At 37.2% G+C, this 13,852-nt stretch overlaps 1 protein-coding gene across 5 annotated transcripts in view; it reads right to left on the minus strand.

The window, feature by feature from the left end:
• Positions 1-13,852, minus strand: part of celsr2 (cadherin, EGF LAG seven-pass G-type receptor 2) — a 314,788-nt gene that overhangs the window by 296,934 nt on the left and 4,002 nt on the right. The window lies entirely within an intron of this gene.

The following is a 13,852-nucleotide window of genomic DNA, read 5'->3' on the forward strand; positions in this document are numbered from 1 at the left end:
TGTAAAAAAAAATATAGCACTAATTAGTCCCATGGTGATATTTTAAAGTTACCAGGGTCGTTATTTATGATGCTACCAGACCCAATCGATAGAACATATTTATCTTATCACGCTAAGCACAGCTGGTACACAAGGCATTGTCGGGAGTCCTTTTGCAAACTCCAACACTGCTCCAGGCCTATGGCAAAACTTGTCTGATAAAGCCGCACATTTCGCACCAGCCTGTCGCCAGAGCAAGACATCATTAGCATAGAGCAGTTGACGTCCCACTGTGTAGTTATCATAAGGTCTTTTTGTTGTTAACACAACCCAAACATAATTTTATTTTAAAATGAGGCAAGTATTTTACCCGCTTGCTCTGATAGTTATGGCTGAAATACATTTTAATGTAAAATTGAGAACTGTGTTAGAGACTCACTGCTGATTAAACTGCTAAATACAAGGCAACAGTGTGTGCTTTTTACTGTGAAACTTTTTACTTTTACTTTTTAAAAACTTTTACTTTTTACTTCTGAAACCTGTTTTCACATATTAGTGGAACCTAATATTAGGAAAACATTACAATATACATTTCCAACTATCTTCCAAGTTTTACACATCTAAACAAGAGCGAATGTCCCCCCCCCCCACAAAGAGAGAGATGGGTGCATTTTATGGCCCTTCCAGGAGTGGTGATAGGTGGCAGATACATTTGGAGTATTTAATAACAATCTCTGATAGGCACATGGATGATAGAGAAATGGAGGGCCATGTGGGAGGAAAGGGTTTGATTGATCTTGGAGAAGGTTCAAAGATCATGGGTCATAGAGCCTGTATGGTGCTGTCATGGCCCATGTTCAAATTTCTACCTGCATACAGAATACTGTCTGCTTAGACACCAAATTAAATACATTTAAATTTTCCATGGTATCATGGAAAACTCACTTCACACTCACACTTCACTCAACTCACAAATGTCTCCACAATACAAGTGACTGCAATTTAAGAAATCTAAGTATATAAAGAGTTACATAAATGCTTTCAGTCACTTAAGATTTTAAAATCACATTACTATAGTTGAAAAAAATCAATGAGAGGAAAAGAATTAAGCATAAATATCAATAAAGTATTTTTGTTCTGTATTATATTCAATAGGATGCTAAAGTCATATTGCTTTAAGATATCACTTCTGGGTATTTTGTACTTCACTTTCTATTAAGTGTTTACACACAAGTTCCAAAAATACTTCTGGCCTTCTGTCAGAGTTAACAGATCTGATCACACAATTCAGTGTTGACATGTTGGCCTGGATTTTGTGGCTTGTGGAATAACAATGATGCTTGCATCTATCCATCAGGAACTGGACTCTATTATAACAATGGCTTTTGTCACATTCCTTATTCAAGTTTTCTTATAACATCGGTGCCATTCAGCCCATCGGATCTGTGCCAGCTCTTTGAGTAATCTCATTCCCTCACTTATTTCCCTGAAAGCCAATCTCTCTCCCATTCTTATAAAGTCTATCCTGATTCTCCTACCATCTACTATGCAGGGGATAGTCTACAGCAACCGATTAACCCATCAATCAGCACAACTTTGGAATGTGGAGGAAACTGGGACACCCAAGGAGAAAGCCATGCATTCACAGAGAGAACATGCAAACTCCACATACTCAGCATCAGATGTGAGGATCAAAGCAGGGGCTGCCGTTGCTGCAGCTGCGAGTCAGCTGCACTAGCTGCTGCATAGCTGTGCAATTTCTGCACCCAGCAATAAGCAGCAGCCAAAATGGAGATTTCTCAGCAGTCAGGAGCTAAAATCATATTTTTAAATGTGTTACCCTTCATAACATAAGAATGGAATACACAAACGTTTGTACTAGAAACCAAATATAATAAGCCTTTTAATTTTTTTTCCATTACTCTAAGTGTTTTCTTTTTTAAAAAAATTAGAATTAAAACCCTCATGCTTAACTTTATTTTAGAACCAGATATTTCAAAATCAGCAGAAAATTCCATACAAAATATTTTTATTAAGCCGCATTAAAAAATTTCCAGTATTGTGAATTGACTTAGATACCTGAAATCTCAGTGAATTTACTGATTTCCTTTTGATTACACGACAGGAAGTTGAATTGCAAATCTCTCCCAAAATATATATATTATATTACACACACACACACACACACACACACACACACACACACACACACACACACACACACACACACACACACACACACACACACACACACACACACACACACACACACACACACACACACACACACACACACACACACACACACACACACACACACACACACACACAGTTCATAATACAGTGGATTCCAGTTATTTGGGACACATCAGGACCAGTTCATTTTGACCCAATTCAGTGGCTGTCCCAATTATCTGAAATTTCATGGAAATAGTTAAAAATATATAACAAAAATAGACTATTGTTTAACTGAGTCATACATTATATATTTAAATAAAATACAGAACAAATTAGAACACTATCAATATTACTACAGGAATATAAAATTGTATTAGTTCATAACGGTTACCAACAGAGATATCCACAGATTCTGTGCTGGCACAGTACCTGATTGGTAAACTATCCATTATTAGTCCCTTAAAGCACTGAGGTTTAACCCCCTTCACCCAATAACAATTTCTTTTTTTATCAGATCCTGATATATTTGAACAACACAACACAGTTATGTGATGCATTGCTTTCTTCAAACCTGAAAGGGTGGTGTGTTTGCAGCTAAGGGAACCATCCAGCGTGGCATGGTTTTAAAAAAAGGGCAGCTGATCGCCATTTCACTTTCTCAGCGTGTCCTTTCTTGAATTTAATGTGGTGCATACATTTCTATCGAGACAACCAATCTGTTTAAAATCTTTGTGACCAAGATTCTTAGCTAGCTCCTCTGACTTAAAAAAAATGTGTCCACTGATTGACTGACACACGCACACAACCCCACCACCTTGGCCAGTTACAACGGAAAAACCGTTGGTTGAGGTCTTCTTCAACATCTGGATCTCTAGCTTCACACTGCTGTTTTTGAGATGTTCCCTTATGTCTCACGTGTAATGCCCATTCTTCCTGTAGGTTAACTTGCTGACGTATCAAATGTGCATTGGTAGATTCTGGCATTCCAGTTATCTACACCAGCTGATGATGAGTGGTGCAAGGCAGATGGTTTTTAATTTGGTCCAATAGGGTAGTTTTTTTCTATTCAGCGTCAAATCTTTTGGTGGCAAGGGTCTTAAAAATAATTGAAGTCAAAGTAAAAAAAAAATTTAAAAACTGCTTTTTGAATCAGTATCCATCAGCCCAAATGGATAACATAACAGAAGCACACGGAACTTATCACTCTAAGCATGGTGCAGTATCCAATGGCCACACTAGTGCATGTGACTGACCATCTGCTGTCCAGACTAAGCAGCAAAGTGTCCCAAATAAATGAAAGGAATCCCTGTTATTTTCTCACTTTGATTTTGTTCTTTAAGGGTAGTCCCAAATAAGCGCCCGTCCCGATTAACCGATGGCTGAGCTGAACCTCTGATAACAACTGGGATCTCCATGCGTGCCGAGTTTAATATAGAATATCATCTTATTGTCAGTTTAACGGTGAAACAATGAGAATGACAATTTTGCCAGAAAATTCAACGTGTCAATTGTGCTGCAGCTCATTTCTAAATGCACGCGATTCAGAAGCTCCTCTCCTCACTATTTAAGTGGAAAGTTTTTCAGGTGGCAGAATTCTACATAACCCAGCAAGCCTCACTTCCACTCAACCTAATTTTCACAGCAGTGATTTGTATAGGGTAGACTCAAGGATAAAGAATATGGGATACATTTTCTTAGATTTTCTTAATAACTCATCATTGATCTTTTTTTAAAATACCATCGTTCTCAATAGCTGATTGATTTCCTTCCAATCCAATAAATTCAGCACTTAGTTTTATTCCAGATGGGCTTGAATTGTGAACTTTGCTCTGACACTCCACACTACAAAACTAATGCAGCAATCATAATATATTAAAGATTAATGTTGTTTGAGTAATACAGTATGGATGATTCAACCATGTCCTTAAAACATTTTGAGGCCAATGCCTCTCTAAATCCTTAGATCACCAGCCTCTCTATCCTGGCAATGCCATGTACAAGCATAACCAGAGAGAAATCATTGGGGTCATGAGTTTTATGGCATCCTAGGTGTCCTTTAAGGAACTTAAGTTGTCTTTATAAGGATAGATAGCAATGAACGTAACCTGGAGAAGCAACTGTTCTGATAGTCACCTGGCTACCCTTCTACTTTGCTCTTAATCTAAATCTATGCTCCTCCATTCAGAACTTGTTCTTTCCATTTCCATACTCAATGCTGTACGATGATTGTTCGTGAACCCTGTGCTTGCTGCCCCGCGCTGACACCAGATAGAGCATTGCTCTATGTTCTGATCACTGCCTTTGAACGTCTGTTTGTCCTCATCTTTCCCAGTCTCCTGAACCTCCTCCATAACACCACATAGAACGGAATTTGGCCATACAGGCTATGGAGTCTTCTCTGCCATTTGATCGTGACTGATCTATTTTCCCTTTCAACCCCGTTCCTCACATGCTGCATCGCTGTGTTGTACGGAAACTGCAGTGAGGCGGATAGGAGACAATTCTGGCATCTCACACAACTCTTTGCTCCAAAACTGATAATGGCATCTTCCGATACTATCCCCTTCCTGAACACGTACCACATCTTATCTCTTTTAAAGTGATCAATAAAATATACCTTTCTAATATCACCTCCAGAATGTTAAGTACATTTGATGATTCCTGGGAAGCACTTTTGCAGATTTTACTACAGACCTCAGCTTGGATCAAGCAAACCAAGACCATCAGTGTACAAGATGATGAGAGGCATTGATCGCGTGGTTGGCCAGAAGCTTTATCCCCAGGGCTGAAATGGTTAACACAAGGAGGCATAGTTTTAAGGTGCTTGGAAGTACGTACAAAGGGGATATCAGAGGTAAGTTTTTCCACACAGAGTGGTGGGTGCGTGGAATGCACTGCCAGTGGAGCTGCTAGAGGGTGTTTTGAAAGTCTCTTAAATAGGTACACAGGGCTTAGAAAAATAGAGGGCTATGTAGTAGGGAAATACTAGGCAGCTTCTAGAGTAGATTACATGGTTGGCATGTTGGCACAACATTGTGGGCTGAAGGGTCTGTAATGGGCTGTATATTTTCTATGTTCGATGTTCTAAATGCAACTGAAAATAAATGTTAGAAATCTGAAATTAAAGCAAAAAAGTACAAGAAACACTCAGCTTCTAGGCAGAATTAGTGAAATGCAAACACAGTTAACTACTCAGGTTGAAAACCCACGAACAACATTGCTGATCTTGTGCTTCCAGCAGTTTCTGTACTTATTTCAAAGTTTAATTGTTATCCTGACATTTGTCACAATTTGAGTTATCAGCTCTTTTCTTAAAAATCACAGAAATATAGAGCACAAGAGGAGATGGCTCAGTCACACCCACACCTGCTGAAAGGGCTTGGGGACAAAGCTGCTTCAAAAATGATACTCAGAGTATGGTTCCTCCTGCCCTTCTTTTATGAGTCTTTTATATATTATCCAAGTCTGGTTATTTATCAACTTTTGAAAATGCAGAACTCTTTGATATTTCCTCTCTCTAAATGTTTATCACAGAACACTCCACATTCCTCCACACTGCCAGTGCCTATATTATCCCCCTTTCTCTGATGAAGAATTCAAAATACTCCTAAAACAATACACATTAACTTTCATAAACTGGGCTTCAATTAAAACTCCCTCTGAAGGCACTTCTCAGTCATACAAAAAAAAATTCAAAAACAGCAAACCTTTCAACATTGCTGGAGCTTATAGAAGGAAAGGTCCAACTTTCCCTCTGAAACACCATCTTCTATGCGCCTAAACTGTTGAAATTGCATTTGTTTTTAGCAATGTTAAAGTAATGCAAAGTCATTTAAAGCAGTGTCTGATAGATTCCTGATTAGTAAGGATTTCAAAGGCTATGGGGAGAAGGCAGGAAATGGACAATAAATCAGCCATAATGGAATGGCGGAACAGAATCAATGGGCTGAATAGCCTAATTCTGCTCCTATGTCTTATGGTCTTTTATTTAGAAACCAGTTTAGCTCTATTCTCCAAAAGATACAATTATTAAGCAAACTATCTAGTGGAACAGTGATAAAGAGTCTTCGACCTTTTTCTCTGCTCTCACACATGCTGCCCCAAGAATTTCCAGATTTCTAGCTTTGACAGATTTTCTGATTTGCATATGCTGTAACCAAATTATCTGCAAAAGGTTTAGTCATTCTCCCTCTTTTTCTTGCCTGTGCACAACTCAGAAGAGTCATATTGATATTCTGAACTTTACGGGAATGATACAAAAAAAGTCTAGTGTCATCAGTATGCACAAAATGCTGGAGGAAATCAGCAGGTCAGGCAGCATCTATGGAATAGAGTAAACAGTTGACATATTGGGTTGAGACTGAAATGTCGACTGTTTACACTTTTCCACAGATGTTGCCTGGCCTGCAGAGTTCCTCCAACATTGTGTGTGTGATTCGCTTGGATTTCCAGCATCTGCAGATTTTCTTGTGACTGTCATCAGTATGAACACTTTCCCATTGTTCAATTCAATTCCACAAACCAAAATAAATGTGAAAAATATAAATCATTGAAAATAAAAGTTAACTGGCTGAAAAGTGAGTGATATTTCATTAACTTAAATACAAAAATTCAGTTTGACAAGTTGTGAAGTCTATTCTCCAAATGACTCTATACATGAATGCAATCCAATGATTACTCATTACAACCTTGTCCCAGAAACCTTAACCATCAACTTGATAAAATGAGTTCATCTTGTAAGCTATAATCAGCAGAATAGAGGGCTACAAAATGGCATTCATGCTCTGATACAAAAGGGAAGAGAGACAATTACTGCCAATCACTCTGCAATGAAGCATCATTGATCTGTCCACAGTGATTTATCTGTCAATTCAATAATCAGCATGCCTTCCCTACAAAACAACAGTGAACAGCAGACAAGTGTCCCTTTGTGCCAGCGATATGCCCAGCAGGTGCTTGAGGTAAGAGGCAAACCGTTTTTCAATCGAGAGGATCCATACACAGCTGCTGCTAAAACCAGACACAGCTTGGGCACAACTCCTTGGTTATTGTCCAAGTATCTTGGTAACTGTGGGACCATTTCTTAACAACATTTGTATCAGTAAATCAAGACTATTAGATTATGATGGAAAAATCATGTATTCTAATCTAAGATTATTTTAGACACATTTAAAACGCAATGAATTATTAGCAGAAGGAAAGAAAAATGAGTCCATCTTGAGCTTTCACCTCCCTCATTACGTGGCAATATACAACGGCACGTGTAAACAAACGGAAACTATAACTCTTAGATCAAAATTATCAGAAGAAAGAAAAGTGGATAATAAATACATAATTACAAAACGATTAGTAAAAAGAAAAAGAGACTACGATGCATTTAAGATTAAACCAGTCACTTTTTTCCAATTTATGAAGCAGGAAGTGTAAACCGTAAAAACATAACTATAATGTATTATGGAACTAATGATTATTGAACATGTTGCACTTAAGTTGCTTCACAGATTCATCCAATACTTTCGTCAATGCCACTATTGTTAGCTTCTGGACAGACGCCAAGAACACAAGCAGTCACAGGTTTTCCCCTAGAATAAGTTTGCTCCAACAACACAAGTGACCCATCCAACAATAAGACTGAAAGCAAAGAGTATTTTGAAGCAAGTCAAATTGGAGCAAGAAAGACTTTATGCTCTTTGTAGAGTTTTCTGGTCCTTTATCAATTTAAAAATGGGATAATAACAACAGTACCGTGCTCCCACATTTAAGATGACTCTTCGGAAATTTTGAAAAATGCCAGTCTAATTCTTTACATTCCTAATTGGTCGAAACAGGACTAACTGGGATATGCCTTGTGAATGAAGTTAAAATATAAATGATATCCTTACTTTTTAAACCATCCCCTTCCAAGGATTTTTTTCTTTATTCCACAAACACTTTTCCCATTAAGCTGCGCAGTAACTAAAAATGCTCCCGTGCACTTAGCCTTTGATGCTGTGCAGCTGGAATTTTTTAAAAATATAATGTTGTGTTAAAGTGCCATGCAGTTTTCAGGCCACGTAAAAATTTCACGCTCAGATCAATGGTTGGTCTACGCAAATGTAATAAAATTAAAGGAAACGTTGTTTACAAAAGATTATAATGGATATTGTCATATTTAATAAAATTACAGTTCAAATTCAGTTAAAACGTTAATACGGAACTTGTTCCCAATTAATCTTCAGCAGTTTTCTTTGTCACATGCAGAAAATAGATAATAGGAAATTAAATCAATTACAGACATCCTTTCTCATCCTTGTTCATCTTTTCTATAAATCAGGTTGTGATATTAGGCAGTTTTGCAGTTAAATTTAAGAAAAAACATTAAAATTGTTTCATTAACTTGCACTATAATTTTCCAGAAATTGTTTGGATACATAACTTGTCCTAATTTTGAAAAATCCACCGAAATATTCAATTGCAATACAAGACTGTGATATGCTTCTTGATACTGGCTCCTTTATTTGGTAGTGGTGTTACCAGCCTGTAAAGTACTAAATAAATATATTTTCCCCCTTGGTATTCTCAAACTCTATGAGACAAATTTACAGACAGAATAAGCATTGTTGCAAAAGAAAGTACGACAAAGTACTAGTGAGGTTAGAGATATCTGGGATTAATCAAACCACAGACAAGAGAATCCTGATTTTAAAATAACAAGACTAAATTTCCACCATCCCTTATATATTAACCAAGATGTGTGCAGTCATCACTTTAATGTATAGAGAAATATCCTAATGATAATATGATTGAATAGCAAATGAATTTTATGACATTACATCGGCTGGGCTGAACGAATTACAATGCATGATACCACACCTATTATAGGATCCATTCTTAACATCTGAAATATATCAAATTCTTCACCTCAACATTTTCTTTCCAAAGTCCTTAAATGAATACATACTTGGAAACATTGGACAGAAATCAGTGACGTACGCAGTCAGTACTCCTTGGTTGTATGATTCATAGAATATTAATTCAGAGGGAGTGGTAATATGTCCTCCAGCTCAACCTTTCAATGGAAGTAGAGATCAAGTAGCTCAAACCTACCTTCTTGCCTAGTCCCCATATTTCCCAATTTTGAGATTCATAAAAATTGATCAACAGCTTTGAATAAACTCAGCAACTGCAACCCTCCAGAGCAATGAAACCCTTTTTAAAATCTACTGTACATTGTTTGGTCATGTTTCTTATTAAAGTCAACTTATTAAAATCATTGACTGACCACAGAGAGCGCCAGTCATTGTTGACATTATCCACCATCTTACAGAGTATTCTATGGATACATATTGTCACCTTCCACCGAAAGGAGTTCCATATTGGTGCAACTACAAAGCTGTTAGACCTTGGATATCACTCTGAGGATACGTTCTTTCATAACTTTAATGGCGATACTCAGCAATATTGAAGACCATAAGACACATGAACTGAATTATGCTACCCTGCCATTGAGACTGCTCCACCATTCCATAATGGCTGATCTATTATCCCTCTAACACCACTCCCCTGCCTTCTTCCTATAACCATTGATGCCCTCAATAATCAAGAACCTATCAACCTCTGCCTTTACATATACTCAATGATTTGGCCTCCACAGCCATCCTTGGCAATGAATTCCAGAGATTCACTGCCCTCTGGCTAAGGAAATTCCTCATCTCTGTTCTAAATGGACATTCCTCTATTCTGAGGCAGTGACTTCTGGTCCTAGACTCCCCCACCGTAGGAAAATCCTCTTCATATCCACTCTACCTAGGTCTTTCAATATCAATAGGTTTCAATGAGATCCCCCCTCATTCTACTAAACTGCAGTGAGTACAGGCCCAGAGTCATCAAACACTCTTCGTACGTTAACCCTTTCATTCCCAGAACCATTCTCGCAAACTTCCTCTAGACCCTCTTCTTAGATTTTTTTTGTGTGCCATACTCTGCCAGAGCCTCGGTGACCACTTTTTTCCCCCCAAAGTGGTTGTCTTGGAGGAAAGACTTGTGAGTGGCCCCTCACGTCCTTCTCAAAGCGCAGTGTTTTTTTTAATGAGGCCGACTTGCGAGCTCGACACTCAACCCAGCATGGATGGAAAGCATGTCCAGGAGCAGCCTGACTGGATTCGAACTCGGGAACCTTCGCTCCGGAGTCCGGCGCTGATGTCACTTTGCCACCAGCTGGCCTTTTCTTAGATAATGGGTCTAAAACTGCTCACAATTCTCCAAATGCTGTCCCACCAACACCTTATAAAGCCTCAGCATCACATCCTTGCTTTTATATTCTAGTCCTCTTGAAATGAATGCTAACATTGCATTTGCCTTCCTTACCATTAATTCATGCTGCAAGTTAACCTTTAAGGAATCCTGCACAAGGACTCCCAAGTCCCTTTGCACTTCTGATTTTGGAATTTTATCTTCATTTAGAAAATAGCCTGTACTTTTATTCCATCTACCAAAGTACATGACCATACACTTCCCTACACTATTTTCCATCTGCCACTCCTTTGCCCATTCTCCCAACATCTAAGTCCTTTTGCAGCCTCTCCGCTTCTGCAACACTACCTGACCCTCCAGTTACCTCTGTATCAGTTGCAAACTTGGCTACAAAGCCATCAATTCCATTACCCAAATTATTGACATGTATCAAGAAAAGAAGCGGTCCCAATATCGACTGCTGCAGAACACGGTTAGTCACCAGCGGCCAACCTGAAAAGCCCCCCTTTTATTCCCGCTCTGTGCCTCCTGGCAGTCAGCCAATCTTCTACCCAAGTGAGTATCCTTCCTGTAATACCATGGAACATTTGCCTCACCATGCTACTGTACCTGTCCAAATTTCACTGCGAGGGGAAAATAAAATTAATTATAGCTTTTAAATGACTTGAATTAATTGTAACAAATGCAATTTTAAATGGATGCTCAGCATCTGTTTAATTACATAAATGGTGACTGTCAGTCATTACGGATATAGCACCAGAATTAAGTCACGGCATATAATTTATATGACATATTCATCAAGACCTGTAGCCAAAATATGAATGTACAATTTTAGAAAATATCCAAATATTTACAAAGATAAACTTAAATCCCTTCCCAACACAGTAATCTTGAATTATACATGTTCAAGGACGGGTGTCTTTACTATCTTAAGTAGTAAACTCATTGAAATATAATATCAAATGAACAATCACCCATTAAGATATAAACTTTTTCATTCCTTGCAATAAAATGGGCTTACAAATTCCATCCACAGTTGCCACAATTATACTCAAGTATTTGCATCAGATGATTGTATCATAACTAGTTCTTTTAATGAGGGGAAATGCAGCACAATCCTTTCTCATATATATTTGGTATACATACAGTTACCACTGCTTCACTAAGACATAATAGCCTTCCTTGGTGCAGGTAAAAACTCATCTGTGCCAGCAGAAAACAATGGATTTCCAAATCATATTTGTAAGCATGTAATAATGATAATACATTACAATATGTAAGTTTATTGAAAATGACATTTGTAAATATTTCTTTGCCATAAAGGGGGTGGCACCAGGGACAGTTTTACTTAGAAGTGATCTTCTCCTAAAAAAGGGCAAACAAAAATAAATTTGGAATAACAATTGTTTCAAGGTTCTAATTTATTTTTAATGTAAGTTTACCAAGGTTACTAATTACTCATTTAAAGTATACTCATTGATGGTATTTTTCAATTTAAATGAAACCTTCCTATCTATGGTCACTTATGAATACTAATTAGTTAATCTGATCAACCATTCCAGTTAGCCCATCGCAGTACTGCATCATAGACATTTTAAACCCCTTCTTAATAATGTTGGTTACATAGTAAATACATGTTAGTATTGTGTATTTATGCACATTTTATTCCATAGCCACCCTTTAACCTCTAACTTTATTTTTATATCATTCTTTATAATTATATATTATAATTATTTTGTTGAATGTTGTTGTTTATTTGTTGTATGTCATGCCTTGTCCAACAGGCCACAGCAAATTCCTAATCCATGTTAATGTTTATGGCAAATAAAGTTGACCCTTGCTGGACATTGAAGTTTCTCCAGTCCTCCCACATGATAAGTTCCTCAGCTCCACTATTAATATCTGTGATTGATTTTTGACAGAATAATTCACCCTGACACTACAAACTTGAAAATATTATCTTCTTATCAACCCATGTCTGGGAGGACAAAGCATACACTTGCTTAAATTGTCAAGAAGAAAAACTCATGGTGGTCATAATAGGCGAAGTTCACGTATTGTTGCAACTTTTTTGAGATGCCAGTAGGAAAGAACTGGGAAGGCAAGTGCTAGCAAAAAGTAATGAGATCATTACAGTATTCAGGATAAAACTCTGATAAATTTTGTAATAAAAATTGCAATAATTGGAATTCATATATCGTATAAAATGCAAATACAAGAAACTGATTTGTAGATATTAAAGGTTTTGCATTTATACATAATCTAAAATATATTATTTTAATATTTAACTGTTCAAAAATGTAAGACCTGTATTTAAAAACAATTATTCTTAACCTGGTTTGTAAAATGTAACAGACAAAATATATTTCTAATACTCTCTCTGGGGTATTGTCCAGAAGTGTTTTTGTTTTGTTAGATAGGACTGTAACGTACCAGATTTCACCAACTTATTTCAACAGCAGAGACACTCAGGAGTGTCCCCTGCACACAAGTGATACTTGAATGAAAAAGAGCAAACTAACTGCTAAATCATTTGTCTCAATTCAAGGAGTGCTGCACAGTATGGAATAAACAATGTACAACTACAGTCAAAAGTCTATTCAAAGTCAAGGGTAAACTACACTTGGACTTGAATGGCTATATATTCCACCAATTTAATAAATGGTAACAACACAAACCAACCACACCACTGAAAGCCATCCAGTGAGGCAGAATATAAAATTTAAGCAAAGCTATTTATACCAAAAAAATAATAAGTTATTGACAAGTTGATTTCTATTTAAACAGTCTGCTGCAATAGAACATAGAGCAATACTGTACAGGAACATATCCTTCATCTCCTAATATTGCACTAATGACCCCTAATCCATTTTGCATGCACGTTGCCCATATCCCTCCATTCTCTGCTATTCATGTGGTTACTAAGAGCCTCTACATATCCCCAACCGCCACCACTCCTGACAGCGCATTCCAGACAGCCACCACTTGCCCACACCTCTCCTTTGAATTTTTCCTTTTTCACTTTAAATGCCTGCCGTCTAGTATTAAACACTGTGTTTAAGGCATTAATTTATTTTTAATTGTGCAACTGTGAATTACTTTGAGGTATTACTTTATAATGAAGATACTATATAAATGTCAATGCTGTTGGATTCTGTGTGCCTTAACAAAAAAAAGAGTAGCATTAAAAATAATATTGTTTTGTAGTTTTGGAAGCATACAATACTTGGTAATGCAATGAAACTTGCAGGACGTTCTCCACAATGTGAATTGATGGGCTGAAGGTTATACTGGTTCATAATTTTATCCAGAGCAATAGGAATGCAAGAATGTAACAAACTCAGGGTACAAAAGCGTTTTTTTCTACATTCTCTTTTTCACTCAACATTTACAATAGGATTTTGCAAACACTTGCTGTGATTCTAACCCAAGTTTAACAAAGATAAACTCCGAGTCACCTTAC

This window comes from Hemitrygon akajei, chromosome 27, assembly GCF_048418815.1.
Source record: "Hemitrygon akajei chromosome 27, sHemAka1.3, whole genome shotgun sequence".
In the NCBI taxonomy this organism is placed as follows: Eukaryota; Metazoa; Chordata; class Chondrichthyes; order Myliobatiformes; family Dasyatidae; genus Hemitrygon; species Hemitrygon akajei.